Genomic DNA, 16,984 nt, shown 5'->3' on the forward strand with positions numbered 1-16,984 from the left:
ATTGAAATCACTGAGACCTCAACCTGCAGTTGCAAGCACTGGCCACTACATGGGTCAGAGCAGCTGCATGTATATCAGCACCCGGTCATCTTGAGGATAAGTCAATAGCATGGTTAGGCGGATGCACACATCCCATGCGTTGTACGGAGCCTGTAAACTGCATCCAGAGGTTCTCCAGCTTTGCAATATAATTTTGGTTTTGAGCTCTTCACAGTTTACAAGATCTCTGCATGCTTTCAATGAATGCAACACCTGCCCTGATCACGCGCTGCATGGACCCTTATAGGGTATTCTCACTTGGTGGGTGTATTACCCCAGCAAATAAACACAAAGTATGACTGTGGCTAGATACACCCCTTCGGCTCTATTCACACCTCCTCCATCATATTTGGGGGTAGAAATTGTTCTACGTGAAGCGCTATTTTTACTGTTACAATGATGTAAGCAGACAGATCCCATCGTACGTCAGGTGTCTGATCCGCCGCCGCATCACGGTTTCCGTATATAAGGACTCATTAGGTTTTTAGCTTTTGGGTATATGCAGTAAAGCTACAGGGACAGGCCGGCGTCGCACTAGCGTACGTGCATTTGTACATGTATCAGCGTAGCATTTTTACGGTACGAACAATGTTTTTTTACGCACGCATCTGTGTATTTTACTGTACTTTTCCACACGCCGCAAGCGTATTTGCATGTAGGAAGTAAAACACTGATTTAAAGTATCTAATTCATGTAACTGTTCTTTTCCAACACAGTTATGCAGCGTTTCGCACATCTCCTAGCGTATTTTGCATGCATTTGTGGATCACCATTTACTTCTATGGGGACTTCCGTTGAGCAAATGCGTAGGAAAATAGAGCGTGCTGTGTTTCTAGGGGGTTTTATTGAAATGCTTAGAATAAATACACACGTGAACAAACCCATTGAAATCAATTAATTCTATTCTCTACGTACTGCATGGGCAAATACGCCCGTGTGACTCCGGCCTGAGGCTTAGGCTAACTTCACACAGGTGAGAGCGATATCAGGGCCGTGAATCTCAGACCCATATCGCGCTCGCCATCCATGTGCAAGTGCATTCACTCAGCACATGTGCTGCCGGCGGCATTATAATGGGGTGCACTGGGCTTCAGTCATGCCACCTGGTGTCTCCAAGGATAAAATGGCACAATGGGTGGTGCTATGTCAAACTGGTTGCGCCCCGGAGGCACAGCCAAACAAGAAATTCCTTCAGATTCTCTTTAAATGTGGTTACAACTTCGCCTCTTCCCTATTGGGAGAGTTGTCCATATGACTACTGCAAAAAGGCGAAGTGTTTCCATTTATTGACAGTAAGCAGAGATCCTCACAGTAGTGAAGAATTAAAATGGCATCTGCCGGACTTTTCATTATATTATACTAGCTAATATCCCGGGCCTCGCCCGAGTTACTTTGGTACAGGTGTTGACCTGTTGTTTGCACAGAAAATGTTATGAAGTCGTGGTTACTTCAGAGGAACCAAGGAATAAAATATGTATACATATAGTAGAGCGTTAGATTCTCCTCAGGCTGCATATACCGATGTCCCTCTGCAGAATGTGCCACCCCTCCCACTCTCCTCATTTAGAACCTAAACAATGCTCGCACCAAATTGCATACTTGTACGACACCGAGAAGTTACATTACATAGGGGCGCACTTACTTTTGCACTTAGCATTGAATTTTCGAGTTGTGACCCCTTTGCTGTTCCTATTTAGAATCTAAAGAATGGTCATGCCAAATGTCATGTTTGTACGACACCGGGAAGTTTGAGAATTAGATTAGGTACATTACATAGGGGTGCCAATACTTTTGCACTTAGCATTGAATAATCAAGTTGTGACCCCTTTACTTTTCCTGTTTAGGACTTAAAGAATGGTCGTGCCAAATTTCATGTTTGTTCGATATCGGGAAGTTAGAGAATTAGTAGCCAGTCAGGACTTTCACAGATAGAGAGAGATAGATAAGCATTGGCTTAAGGAGGTTAGGCTGGGTTAACATTGGCGCTGGGTCCGCCGCAGATCTGGAAGAAATAGTGCTACATGCTGCTCTTTCTCCTCCGGTAAAATGCCGGGCAGCTGAGCAGAAACCGATCAAACCCCATTATAGTCAATGGGGTCCGTTGGACACTGTTGGTTCTCTCAGAAGACAGATCTAGTCAGCTGCAAGGATTCCCCTTTCTTGTTTCCATAACGGAGCAGGAAACCGGAACCGCCACCGCGTATGTGAAAGCAAATTGATGGCCCATGATCCGAATAGGCCATTGCTATCCAGTTGGTGGCGGCCCACCGGGTGTCAGCTGATTGATGCAGCAGCATTCGTGTGAGCTCTGCTGCCTCTTCATAGCACAATCCTGTTCGTACTTAGAACGCCAATCTTTTATGGCGGCCGTTCTGCGTACTACAGGTGTCCCCTATTCACTTCAATGGGACAAGCTTGCAGTACACAGACCGGGTGCTATAGATACAGCTCTAGTTACATCTGTGTTGAAGCCTGCGGCACTGACAGGACGGGCAAAAAAGTTGTGAATGCTGGAGTTTTTCGTCTGGAGAGGTGCAGGAACCGAATCGACCCGTTATTGTCCCTGGGGCCGTTCGGCACAGTTTGGTTCTGTTATGAGACAGAGTCGTTCATCCTGCAGATTCTGGCTTTTGCTCACATGACAGAGCAGGAAAAAACGGATCCCTAGTGCAGGTGTAAATGGAGTCTAATGCGGCGTTCTGCGTACGGACAGGATCCTACCCCTATGTAAACTGGGAGGTGGCTTCAGCGCTCACACCACGGGCTTATCGATCCGCCAATCTGTAGGGGTCCTGAGCGGTGAACCCGATCCATCAGACACTGTCACTTTTCTGAAAGACTCTGTGCCCTTTAACCCCTTAAGGACCAGGCTGTTTTGTACCTTAAGGGCCGGATACTTTTTAGTGATTTTTAACCATGTGGTGGTTTTACTGGCATTTTTTTTTTCCATGACATATAGGGCAATTTTATTTTTTTAAAATATCTTTTTCACTGCCTTCTCTTTGTTTTTTTTCTTTTTGTTTTGTTTTATTGGGGGTAAAAGGCTTAAAAAAAAAGATTTTTTTTTTTTTTAACATTAAGGCCGCCTGCAAACGGGCAGAAATTCCGCGGTGGGATTTCCCATGGAATTTCCGCCCGTGGAAGCTGCCATAGGATTGCGTTAGCATACGCAGTCCTAGGCAGACGGTCGCGAGAAATCTCGCACTGCAGACAAATCGTGGCATGCTCTATTTCTGTGCGGGGCTTGCAGAGCCCCGCACAGAAATCTCACTCCCTGGCCGCTGGCTCTGGTCTGCGCATGCGCCGGCTGCCTGGCAGCCGGCACATCAAACAAACAGCCGGGGCCGCGGGAGCAGGTGAGTGCCACGCTGCTCTCTGCAGGGGCTCGGGTTGGGTCCCGCTGAGAGAATTCTCGCAGCCGGATCCTACCCGGCCGTCTGCAGGCAGCCTTATAGTTTGTCTTTTAAATTAGTATATTTACGCTAAAATAAAGTATGGGAACGGGTCCCTCATTTTGTTTCGGACATTTTGACATCTAATATGGTTTTGGATTACAGGGCGCATACGGTGACGGTTTTGGTTGGCGTCGGCTTTGGGTTATTTTCTTTTTGATGTCTATACTTTTATTTTATTCTGTAATTTTGTTTTTTGAAATTTTCTTTACTATCTGTGTCCCCCATGACGTCATATAAGAGCTCTGGGGGACATTTTTTTTTTTTTAATTTGACACTTTTCCACTGTAGCTGGAGCATCCATAGGAGCCCCAGTTACAGGGAAAACATCCCCTGTAAGGACAATAGTCACTGGCAGAGCTGATCAGGGTCTGCTACGACCATGCAGCTCTGCTGTGCCAGGGGGTACCCGGTGGTCCTGTGACTGCTGGCCCGTGTAGTGTAAGTTATACTTCCCCTTTCACTTCTTAGTATATAGCGCTCATTGAGCACTGTGTACCCGGGAAAGGAGACGGCAGAAAGAATTAAAAACCTCTCCTGCCTTCTCCTCTGGGTTATCAGCTGTGACTAACAGCTGACAACTGGTCCTGCCCTCTGATTGATTGCAGAAGCAGGAGGCTTAATTAAATCCCCACCGTAATTTTACAACCGCCTGGGATTAAAGCCCAGGACCAAGCGCCATAAATTTACAGTGCTTGGTCCATAATGGGTTAGGGTGGTCTCACTGTACTTTTTGGGCTGTCGGGAACCTTCACATCGGCGTGGCCTAGTTAGTACCAGATGTGTTTGATTTCCCGTGACATTGCGCAGTGTTATGCGTAATTACGTGGGTATCAGGTGTGTATTTGCCGACCCCCCCCCCCCCTTCCCCCGACCTTGGCGCACAAAGAGCAGGGTTTGTTTTTCCTTAAACATATGTAAAAACTCCTACTGTGAGGGAACCTATTGAAATCAATGGGTTCTATTCTCTGCGTGTTGTAAGCGCACATACGTCCGTGTGAGTCGCCCGTAGTCCGCTTACACCAAACGAATGACACTTCAGTTCGCTCGTTCAGCCTTCTGAGGCAGACCGATACAGCGTCGGTTCGTCCAAACGAGAAATCGTTCCCATTCGCTGCATTAGTAAATGAGAACGACTGAATGATCGCTACTTAAACCGAACGAGCCAACAATGACTTTTACGCCTGCGTAAAACGAACGACAAGCCAAAAGTGAACAATCTTATTACTTGGTCGTTGGCTGCGTTTACACTGAACGCTAATTGTTGTGTGTGAAAGGGCCAATAACTAGTGCCAGCGCCTGGCAGGTGCTACTGCCCCCAGTTGCTTGGCACAATGTCTTGGAGGCTATGTAGATGCTGCTGGAGGGAGGGGGCTTGAAAATATGTTTAGTCTCCCATTTATAAAACCACAGAAATTGTTGATTTCTATAAGGGGGGAATAAAAAGTGCAGTAGTGATGCCAGTGCCCAGACTCAGCAGGAGAGACGGCCAGTCAGCTTCATAGCCAGTTTTGTAAGATGACCTGCCAACTGTTGGGAAACTACAACTCCCAAGCATGCTTTGCTAGGCTAATGTCGCCAGTGCCTGCTGGGAGTTGTAGTTTTCCCGACCTTTCCGATGTAGACGATTGCTCTGTGCTCTATTGATCCTGTCTTGCTGTGTGTTTCTGCATCCTCCATCCGCGCCCTTCTCTCTGATTGGCTGCTCCCCAGTTCTCGCCGCCGCTCGGCTCTCCATTGAGGGGGCCTGTCTCGTCACCGCCCCGCCCTTCGCACTCCCCCTCCCCTCCACTCCACATCCCGTCATGTCTGCGCCCTGCCAGCGGACAAAGGAGGCCGGGCTGGCCCAGTCACCAGAGAGCGCCGCCCTGCGCGCCCGCGGGTCAGGGGAGACACCGCCGGAAAGGAGGGGCCTGGAGGAGGAAGAGCAGAGAGCGGCGGGAAGAGGCGGCCGTCCGTGGCAGCGGGAGGAAGCCGAGGAGGACGGCGGGGATGAGGGGTCTGACGGTGAGACTGCGGGGAGGGGGACGAGGCTGCTGTCCCGGACATAGGAGCAGCCATGACGGGGGCGCTGCAGGCTGCAGACAGGCTGCGTGCTACACGTGTGTTCTGTGTACGGCGGGGGCTGTGTGATATGCCGGACCTTATATGTACATAGACCTGTCTCCCCGTATATCACATGTGATATATACAGAGGGGGGCTGTGTGATATGCCAGACCTTGTATGTACATAGACCTGTCTCCCCATATATCACATGTGATATATACAGAGGGGGGCTGTGTGATATGCCGGACCTTGTATGTACATAGACCTGCCACCCCGTATATCACATGTGATGTATACAGAGGGGGGCTGTGTGATATGCCAGACCTTTTATGTACATAGACCTGTCTCCCCGTATATCACATGTAATATATACAGAGGGGGGCTGTGTGATATGCGGGACCTTCTATGTACATAGACCTGCCACCCTGTATATCACATGTAATATATACAGAGGAGGGCTGTGTGATATGCGGGACCTTCTATGTACATAGACCTGCCACCCTGTATATCACATGTAATATATACAGAGGAGGGCTGTGTGATGTACTGGACCTTATATGTACATAGTCAGACCTGCCACCCCGTATATCACATGTGATATATACAGAGGGGGGCTGTGTGATATGCCGGACCTTATATGTACATAGACCTGTCTCCCCGTATATCACATGTGATCTATACAGAGGGGGGCTGTGTGATATGCCGGACCTTATATGTACATAGACCTGCCACCCCGTATATCACATGTAATATATACAGAGGGGGGCTGTGTGATATGCGGGACCTTATATGTACATAGACCTGTCTCCCCGTATATCACATGTGATATATACAGAGGGGGGCTGTGTGATATGCCAGACCTTGTATGTACATAGACCTGTCTCCCCGTATATCACATGTGATATATACAGAGGGGGGCTGTGTGATATGCCAGACCTTGTATGTACATAGACCTGCCACCCTGTATATCACATGTGATATATACAGAGGGGGGCTGTGTGATATGCCGGACCTTGTATGTACATAGACCTGTCTCCCCATATATCACATGTGATATATACAGAGGGGGGCTGTGTGATATGCCGGACCTTGTATGTACATAGACCTGCCACCCCGTATATCACATGTGATGTATACAGAGGGGGGCTGTGTGATATGCCGGACCTTTTATGTACATAGACCTGTCTCCCCGTATATCACATGTAATATATACAGAGGGGGGCTGTGTGATATGCGGGACCTTCTATGTACATAGACCTGCCACCCTGTATATCACATGTAATATATACAGAGGAGGGCTGTGTGATGTACTGGACCTTATATGTACATAGTCAGACCTGCTTCCCCGTATATCACATGTAATATATGCACAGAGGGGGGCTGTGTGATATGCCGAACCTTATATGTACATAGTTAGACCTGCTACCCCTTATATACATACCACTGCATATATCACAGGTCATATATACACGACCACCTCATATCTCGCGCTATATACACATTACCTCATATATCACGTTACATACATATAATGATCACATACATTGTATATCACAAGTAATATATAAATGACCACCTCATATCTCATGTTATATACAGTGACTCCATAATACACATTACCTGATATATCATGTTATATACACATAGTGACTGCATACATTGTATATCCCATGTAATGTATACATGACGACCTCATATCTCACGTTATATACATGGGGACTACATAATACACATTACCTGATATCACGTTATATACACATAGTGACCACATAAATTGTTTATTACATGTAATGTATACATGACCACCTAATATCTCACGTTATATACACATAGTGATTACACACTACACAGTATTTCATGTGATATGAGGTATATACATCTATCACATAGTGACTCGATAATGTGTCCTCATATGTGTTATATCTACGCAGGGGGACTGTTACCTACCTGACCTTATGTGTACGTAGTTTCCACGTCACGTGTGTGACCCCCCCCCATGTATCACCTTCTATACGCATTTCTTCATATCACATGTAATATATCTATCCACCTCATATTTCACTTTACATACACCTCACCTTATATATCACGTTATATACACATAGTGACTATCTGATATATCACATGTAATATATACATGACCACCTCATATCACGTTATATACACACACTGACTTCATAATACACATTACCTGATATATCACGTTATATACACATTACTCCATATATCGCATGTAATATATATTATATACATCTCATTATATATACACATTACCTCATATATCACGTTATATACACATGGTGACTCCAAATTGTGTGTCCTCTTGTAATATATGTATAGATAGTAACTGCGTAATATACCTGACCTCATATATATCAGATGTATGACACACATGGACTTAACACGCTGCCGACCTTATATATGACTTATAAATAGAGATGAGCGAGCATACTTGCTAAGGGCAATTACTTGAGTGAGTATTGCCCTTAGCGAGTACCTGCCCGCCCAGAAGAAAAGATTCGGGTACCGGTGCGGGTGAGCGGTGAGTTGCGGGGGGGGGGGGGGGGGGATCTCATGTCATATACCCAACGACTGCATAATACACTTGATCTCGTAACACGTAATAACCTGTTTCCCTGAAAATAAGACCTAGCATGATTTTTGAGGATGCAGAGTGATTTTTCAGGCTTTTTGAAAATGCTTGAATTATAAGCCCTGCTCCAAAATTAAGCCCTAGTTAGTTAATAAAAAAAGGCAATTTAAATAGTGTCCAGGCAGCTGTACACGTGAAATAAGTGAAATCTTTTGGAGCAAAAATTAATATAAGACCCTCTCTAATTTTCGGGGAAACCGGGTATATACATGACCTCATATCACTTTATATGCAAACAGTGACTCTGTATATCCTCACGTATGTTATATGTAGATTGTGCCCGTGTAATATACCTGATCTCATATATATCATAATATACACCTAGTGACTACATAATATATCTGACCTTGTATCACATGTAATATACATTGACTAAAGAAAACACTGACCTCCTATATCGCATGTTTTATAGAAATAGTGGCTGTATAATACATTTGACCTCCTGTATCACATGTAGTATATAGATGACCTTCTTATATATTTCATTATACACACAGTGAAAACAATGTGTCCCCATGGTATATGTAGAGTTGGTGTTTGCATAATATACATGACTCGTATCACACGTAAAGCATATAGTTAGTGTGTTATTTCGTCACTTTATCAGTTATATACACACAGTGGCTGTGTAATAGTCCTCATATATCACATGTAATATATTTATGACCGTCTCATATTTCACATTATATACACTCAATGACTGCTTAATGTGTGTCGTCATGACCTGTGTACAGTTGATGCCTGTGTGACCTCCTATATCTAATATAAGCCCACAGGCTTTTTCTTGCTCCACACTTTGACCCCCTTGTGTGACCTTTGGATGATTTTGGTGTCATTAGATTTGTTACATCCTCACCACCGCCATAGGAGAGTAAAGTGCTGCAAAGCAACGTTCATAACAAGTGCTTACCAGTTTGACTGTTACCATGTCCCCAAAACGTGGGGACATGTGGGAGACCAAGCGACTGTGTCTCTATCTAGTATGTAGATTTACACCTTACATAGATATATATATATATAGATATAGATATATATATACACACACACACATGCTCTACGTAATGTGTGTCCTAATATATTGGTACATACAGTGACTGTGTCATAATATACCTGACCTTATATATATCCCATATAATATACAATCATTACCTAATATTAGTTGCATACACATGATAGCTGCATAGCACACGTGAATTCATACGGTCATGTATAAATTAGATGTCATATACCACGTCATGTACACAGCGGCTGCATGATTTGTGATATGTATGTATACATAGGGTCTGCGTAATATACCTTACATGTCGCACATAATACACACAGGGACAACCTTGTATATCCTATGACATACACATACTGGCTGCATATATCTGACTACTTTACCATGTAATATACACATTGTGGCTACATAATAGTATGACCCTCTCATATATCACACTCTATATACACAGTGTCTGCATAACATATCAGCAAGATAGAGATTCCATAATATTCTTGACCTTGTTATATCGCGAATTAGTCACTATCTACACATATAGAGGTGTGTGTGTGTGTGTGTGTATACATATATTAGTGATTTAAGGAGGCTAGCTATATATGCAGCCACTATGTGCACTTGGTGGGATATGAAGTCGCTATGTGCGTATTACATGTGATATGAGATCAGGTATGGTATGCAGACCATGTTACATATACAGGAGGACACCTCTTTAAATTGCTGTGTATGACATGACATATGGGAAGCTTACTTATTAAATATATAGCGGCTGCAGATATATCTGACCTCATAACATTTTTAGGCACAAGCTGTGCTGGTGTCTCCATGTTATACACGTTGCTTTTTCTTTTTTGCTCGATACTATGTGTTACTTATGTATAGAGATGCTGAGTTATGCCCTCTTGACATGCTACATGTGTGGTGCTGTGTGCATGGATATACCGTGTACTCACCATACAGACCTCAGTCTGTATAACATGCCTGTACAGTATGGAGGATTATCAAACTACTAACAACCACTAGTCAGTTAGTGAGTGCTTCTCATGCTCCGCCCCTGGTGACGTCATTGAAGGTCCTACAGCATATATAAAAGACAGAGCCTGACCGACAGAATAACAGTTAGGGTTCTTAAAAAGGGGACAACAAAAATAACAATAAGAATACAACTAAGACGTTATCTCACACACAACTCAGCAGTCCTGACAAGACACTGACCTACCCGCATCACAAAGATCTGGTGGGCTGAAGGACCTGTGGTGACGTCACTGCTGTGGGAGGAGCCATTCTGCAGTTTGATATACAGTACTGTATGTGGGTTCTGTGCAATGCTTCCCCACCTCCACCCCCCTGGTGATGACATCACAGGCTCTATAGGATATATAAAACACAGAGCCTGACAACAAAATGGGAATGCAACTAAGCCGTTTTCTCAGACACAACTCAACGGTCCTGATAGAAGACACGGACCTACCACCACCACAGAGATCCGGTGAGCTGAAGGACCTGTGGTGATGTCACTGCTGTGGGAGAAGCCAAACTGTGTTTGTCTTGTGTGGGGATCAAGATGGATATAGTAGAGCTGTGTGTGTGATATGTGGGAATCCTAATGGATGTACCATCCATCTAGCAGAGCTGTGCGTATGTGAATCAGGATGTAGCGGGGTTATGTATGTCATTGGTCAGGATGGATGTAGCAGAGCTGCGTGTGTGGGAATCGGGTTGGATGTAGCAGAGCTGCGTGTGTGGGGAATCGGGGTGGATGTAGCAGAGCTGCGCGTGTGGGGAATCGGGGTGGATGTAGCAGAGCTGCGCGTGTGGGGAATCGGGGTGGATGTAGCAGAGCTGCGCGTGTGGGGAATCGGGGTGGCTGTAGCAGAGCTGCGCGTGTGGGGAATCGAGGTGGATGTAGCAGAGCTGCGCGTGTGGGGAATCGAGGTGGATGTAGCAGAGCTGCGCGTGTGGGGAATCGAGGTGGATGTAGCAGAGCTGCGCGTGTGGGGAATCGGGGTGGATGTAGCAGAGCTGCGCGTGTGGGGAATCGGGGTGGATGTAGCAGAGCTGCGCGTGTGGGGAATCGGGGTGGATGTAGCAGAGCTGCGCGTGTGGGGAATCGGGGTGGATGTAGCAGAGCTGCGCGTGTGGGGAATCGGGGTGGATGTAGCAGAGCTGCGCGTGTGGGGAATCGGGGTGGATGTAGCAGAGCTGCGCGTGTGGGGAATCGGGGTGGATGTAGCAGAGCTGCGCGTGTGGGGAATCGGGGTGGATGTAGCAGAGCTGCGCGTGTGGGGAATCGGGGTGGATGTAGCAGAGCTGCGCGTGTGGGGAATCGGGGTGGATGTAGCAGAGCTGCGCGTGTGGGGAATCGGGGTGGATGTAGCAGAGCTGCGCGTGTGGGGAATCGGGGTGGATGTAGCAGAGCTGCGCGTGTGGGGAATCGGGGTGGATGTAGCAGAGCTGCGCGTGTGGGGAATCGGGGTGGATGTAGCAGAGCTGCGCGTGTGGGGAATCGGGGTGGATGTAGCAGAGCTGCGCGTGTGGGGAATCGGGGTGGATGTAGCAGAGCTGCGCGTGTGGGGAATCGGGGTGGATGTAGCAGAGCTGCGCGTGTGGGGAATCGGGGTGGATGTAGCAGAGCTGCGCGTGTGGGGAATCGGGGTGGATGTAGCAGAGCTGCGCGTGTGGGGAATCGGGGTGGATGTAGCAGAGCTGCGCGTGTGGCGAAACGGGGTGGATGTAGCAGAGCTGCGCGTGTGGCGAAACGGGGTGGATGTAGCAGAGCTGCGCGTGTGGCGAAACGGGGTGGATGTAGCAGAGCTGCGCGTGTGGCGAAACGGGGTGGATGTAGCAGAGCTGCGCGTGTGGCGAAACGGGGTGGATGTAGCAGAGCTGCGCGTGTGGCGAAACGGGGTGGATGTAGCAGAGCTGCGCGTGTGGCGAAACGGGGTGGATGTAGCAGAGCTGCGCGTGTGGCGAAACGGGGTGGATGTAGCAGAGCTGCGCGTGTGGCGAAACGGGGTGGATGTAGCAGAGCTGCGCGTGTGGCGAAACGGGGTGGATGTAGCAGAGCTGCGCGTGTGGCGAAACGGGGTGGATGTAGCAGAGCTGCGCGTGTGGCAAATCGGGGTGGATGTACCATGTAGTAGAGCTGTTTGGCATGTTGCGTGCCACCAGAGACACTGGTACTATAATTCCCTAATAATTATCAAACTACTAATTACCACTTGTTTTTAGATGTATATAAGCACAGCTCTGGGCTCCTTCACGTATGCTTTGTGTTCCCGCATAGGAGCAGGAAAACGGATCTGTCCTGTGATGATGCTAAACTGACCCTGTTGGCTTTAATAGTCAGCATCAGCATTATCTGGGAGGAAGTAGTGCTGCAGGCAGCGCTTTGTTTTATGGATTTTAACCAAAATTGGCAATGAAGGTTCCAAACAGAAGCTCCAATGTAGATGTGACCAAAGCCGAACGGCACTTTTATATAGATCAAGGAGCTCATGATTCTAGTTTTCCCGAACGGACAAGTTGGTGATATTATCTCGTCCGCGCTCGGACCGCCTTACTAGATTGCACGAATCTTGTTGTTCACCTTCACGTTTGTCATTCACTGAACAATCAGTGTTTCAATTGCCCGAGGCGGCGCTGATTATTATGCCAGCTGACTCGGAACAAAAACCGCACGATTCTCATTGTCATTGACTGCGTTTAGACCAATCAATTATTGTTCACTTTCGCTTGTTTGACCGATAACCGTTCCGTGTAAACGCAGCATAAATCATTGTCTTAAAAGGAAAAAAAACCCGTTAAGTTTGTATCGCACTTTATACTTGACTGTATCAGCGGATTCCAGTCTGTGAAAGCTTGACCATCCGCCCCGACAGAACACGTCACAGGTCAGTCTCCAGTCTAGACTACCCCCTCCTGTTGGGGTCCTTGTAATGGCCCCATTCACAGCCTAATGGAATTGAACGCCAATCGACAATCCTTTGTTACGTTTTGTCTGTACTGATACATTGTATCATTGTGGAGTCCAGGATGTCTTCAAACTCAACATGGTGTAGGCTGGATGCAAATGTAGCAAACTTTAGATCCGTGCAGGTTTTGAAGCCTCTGGATGTTCTCATTCACTGATGGCAAACAGATCTTGACAACAACTTGGGGGGATCTATCCAGCGCTTTAATTTACAGTCAGGTTGCTGAAGCAATGACTCCTTTTTGATAAATTGCCTCAATTTTTCGAAGTGCGTTTTTCATATATATAAGGGTTAGTTCACATAAGGCTGGGGCTACACGGAGACTGGCGGCCACTTCAATAATAGTAGTTGCAATTTTTTTTTCATGCCCCCACTGCAAAGTTTCAGGCACCGTTTCCAGTCTGGAAGTGAGTTAAACTTTTTTTTTTTTTTTTTTTAAATATAAACTTGGGACCTGTCAGAAGGCAGGTACTGAGACGCCCACCGATTGCCAAAACTAATGGGCAGAAGCCCTCGGCTGAGCACTGTGCCGTTCGGCTTTCATCGGTGAGCTGTGTTTGATTCTATAGACAATACACCGCTCCAAGCAAACCTGGAAATGGTGACCCAAGTCCAGCGCTCGGATGTGTGCTTCTGCCTGTTGGTTTTTGCAATCTGTGGCTGTCTCAGCACCCGGACCCCACTGATCAAAACTTTTTACATGTCAGAAGTTTGTAAAAACTTTTCAGTCACACTTTTGCACTTTGAGTGACTCCATACAGCCTGACGATCAGCATTCGTTAAGTGGATTTTACATGGGGAGCTGGACGAAGATCTATTGCTACAATCGTTCATCCATATACATTGTATTTGTCAGCAGCAAACCCTCTCTACGTTGGGATGTACTGCAGACAAACAGCCTTTTTCATGCCAGCATCCAATTAGCTGACAATCTAGCAATTGCTCAATCCTCGTCTAGTCGTCTGCATATTCTGACCAGCCGATGATTGATCAAACCAAAATCCAGGGGAACTATTGAGTGTCCGAACATCGGCCCACATGGAAGGGCATTAAAGCTGGGAAACGTATTTTACTTTGTTCCTTGATTTGTTTTGCTGCTCCCTATTCAGGAGCAGGCCAGATACGTCTGCCCTGTATATTAGGCGATGCGTCTGCCCTGTATATTAGGCGATGCGTCTGCCCTGTATAGTAGGCGATACGTCTGCCCTGTATATTAGGCGATGCGTCTGCCCTGTATATTAGGCGATGCGTCTGCCCTGTATATTAGGCGATGCGTCTGCCCTGTATATTAGGCGATGCGTCTGCCCTGTATATTAGGCGATGCGTCTGCCCTGTATATTAGGCGATGCGTCTGCCCTGTATATTAGGCGATGCGTCTGCCCTGTATATTAGGCGATGCGTCTGCCCTGTATATTAGGCGATGCGTCTGCCCTGTATATTAGGCGATGCGTCTGCCCTGTATATTAGGCGATGCGTCTGCCCTGTATATTAGGCGATGCGTCTGCCCTGTATATTAGGCGATGCGTCTGCCCTGTATATTAGGTGATACGTCTGCCCTGTATATTAGGTGATACGTCTGCCCTGTATATTAGGTGATACGTCTGCCCTGTATATTAGGTGATACGTCTGCCCTGTATATTAGGCGATGCGTCTGCCCTGTATATTAGGCGATGCGTCTGCCCTGTATATTAGGCGATGCGTCTGCCCTGTATATTAGGCGATGCGTCTGCCCTGTATATTAGGCGATGCGTCTGCCCTGTATATTAGGCGATACGTCTGCCCTGTATATTAGGTGATACGTCTGCCCTGTATATTAGGTGATACGTCTGCCCTGTATATTAGGCGATGCGTCTGCCCTGTATATTAGGCGATGCGTCTGCCCTGTATATTAGGCGATGCGTCTGCCCTGTATATTAGGCGATGCGTCTGCCCTGTATATTAGGCGATGCGTCTGCCCTGTATATTAGGCGATGCGTCTGCCCTGTATATTAGGCGATGCGTCTGCCCTGTATATTAGGCGATGCGTCTGCCCTGTATATTAGGCGATGCGTCTGCCCTGTATATTAGGCGATGCGTCTGCCCTGTATATTAGGCGATGCGTCTGCCCTGTATATTAGGCGATGCGTCTGCCCTGTATATTAGGCGATGCGTCTGCCCTGTATATTAGGCGATGCGTCTGCCCTGTATATTAGGCGATGCGTCTGCCCTGTATATTAGGCGATGCGTCTGCCCTGTATAGTAGGCGATGCGTCTGCCCTGTATATTAGGGGATGCGTCTGCCCTGTATATTAGGGGATGCGTCTGCCCTGTATATTAGGGGATGCGTCTGCCCTGTATATTAGGGGATGCGTCTGCCCTGTATATTAGGGGATGCGTCTGCCCTGTATATTAGGGGATGCGTCTGCCCTGTATATTAGGGGATGCGTCTGCCCTGTATATTAGGGGATGCGTCTGCCCTGTATATTAGGGGATGCGTCTGCCCTGTATATTAGGGGATGCGTCTGCCCTGTATAGTGGGGGATGCGTCTGCCCTGTATAGTGGGGGATGCGTCTGCCCTGTATAGTGGGGGATGCGTCTGCCCTGTATAGTGGGGGATGCGTCTGCCCTGTATAGTGGGGGATGCGTCTGCCCTGTATAGTGGGGGATGCGTCTGCCCTGTATAGTGGGGGATGCGTCTGCCCTGTATAGTGGGGGATGCGTCTGCCCTGTATAGTGGGTTACGCGTCTGCCCTGTATAGTGGGTTACGCGTCTGCCCTGTATAGTGGGTTACGCGTCTGCCCTGTATAGTGGGTTACGCGTCTGCCCTGTATAGTGGGTTACGCGTCTGCCCTGTATAGTGGGTTACGCGTCTGCCCTGTATAGTGGGTTACGCGTCTGCCCTGTATAGTGGGTTACGCGTCTGCCCTGTATAGTGGGTTACGCGTCTGCCCTGTATAGTGGGTTACGCGTCTGCCCTGTATAGTGGGTTACGCGTCTGCCCTGTATAGTGGGTTACATGTGATACCAGCTCCGGGGGTTGTTGGCTGTTGACTTATGGAAAGTGTTCATTGTTACGCAGGTGATAAGATCTGTCTGAGAACTGGTTGCTAAGGTTTGCTTCACAGGGGGGGGGGGATAGGGGAAGGTTACTAACTACTGATAGGCCGGGGCCAGACATTGTGCAATTGTTGAGGATTTTATCCGCTGTCTGTTTTGGCCTTTTGAGGACAAATGCCGTGGGTGTGATTTGCATTTAATGTTTCTAAGTAGCAGTTGTATCCAGCAATTGCAGAACTACAATTCCCAGCATACCATCACAGCCGACGTGGTAGTTTTGCAACTCCCAGGAGGCCGTTGGAAACTGCTTTTATGGATGGAGGATCCGGCCGTACTACTGTGCTTATACATGAGACATCCCACTGCTACTGCTTGCAGCATTCTGCCATGGGTCTTCCAGTTTCCAGGCCCCCTTTTTGGCCTTGTAAGGTGATCGCAGAGCTTCTCTTGACTACCCAATGCACACTTGTGTATTGGTGGTCCGAGACGTTGCTTGATGCTTTTGGATTGGCCAATTGTAGAGTAATATAGACTAGCAATGCTGGATAGTCAGAAGCGCTGTGGCCTTCTTAAGACGAGTTAGCGTCTTCACAGAATGATGCCGCAAACTGAGGGCGTCGGGTAATCTACCCGATCCTCCGCGCAGAACCCCTGCCAATCAGCTGCTGCTGGAGAGCGCAGTACGCTGTCCGTCAGTAGTCCGGTCTGGTACTGCAGCTCTCTCCTATTCACTTCAGTGGGAAAGAGATGTAATACCAAACCAGGCCACTGCACTATGGGCGGC

General features: G+C 47.4%; 1 protein-coding gene across 8 annotated transcripts in view; it reads left to right on the forward strand.

The window, feature by feature from the left end:
* Positions 1 to 16,984, forward strand: part of WIZ (WIZ zinc finger) — a 71,922-nt gene that overhangs the window by 30,953 nt on the left and 23,985 nt on the right. The window lies entirely within an intron of this gene.

The sequence above is a fragment of the Eleutherodactylus coqui genome, chromosome 2, assembly GCF_035609145.1.
Source record: "Eleutherodactylus coqui strain aEleCoq1 chromosome 2, aEleCoq1.hap1, whole genome shotgun sequence".
NCBI classification, from domain to species: Eukaryota; Metazoa; Chordata; class Amphibia; order Anura; family Eleutherodactylidae; genus Eleutherodactylus; species Eleutherodactylus coqui.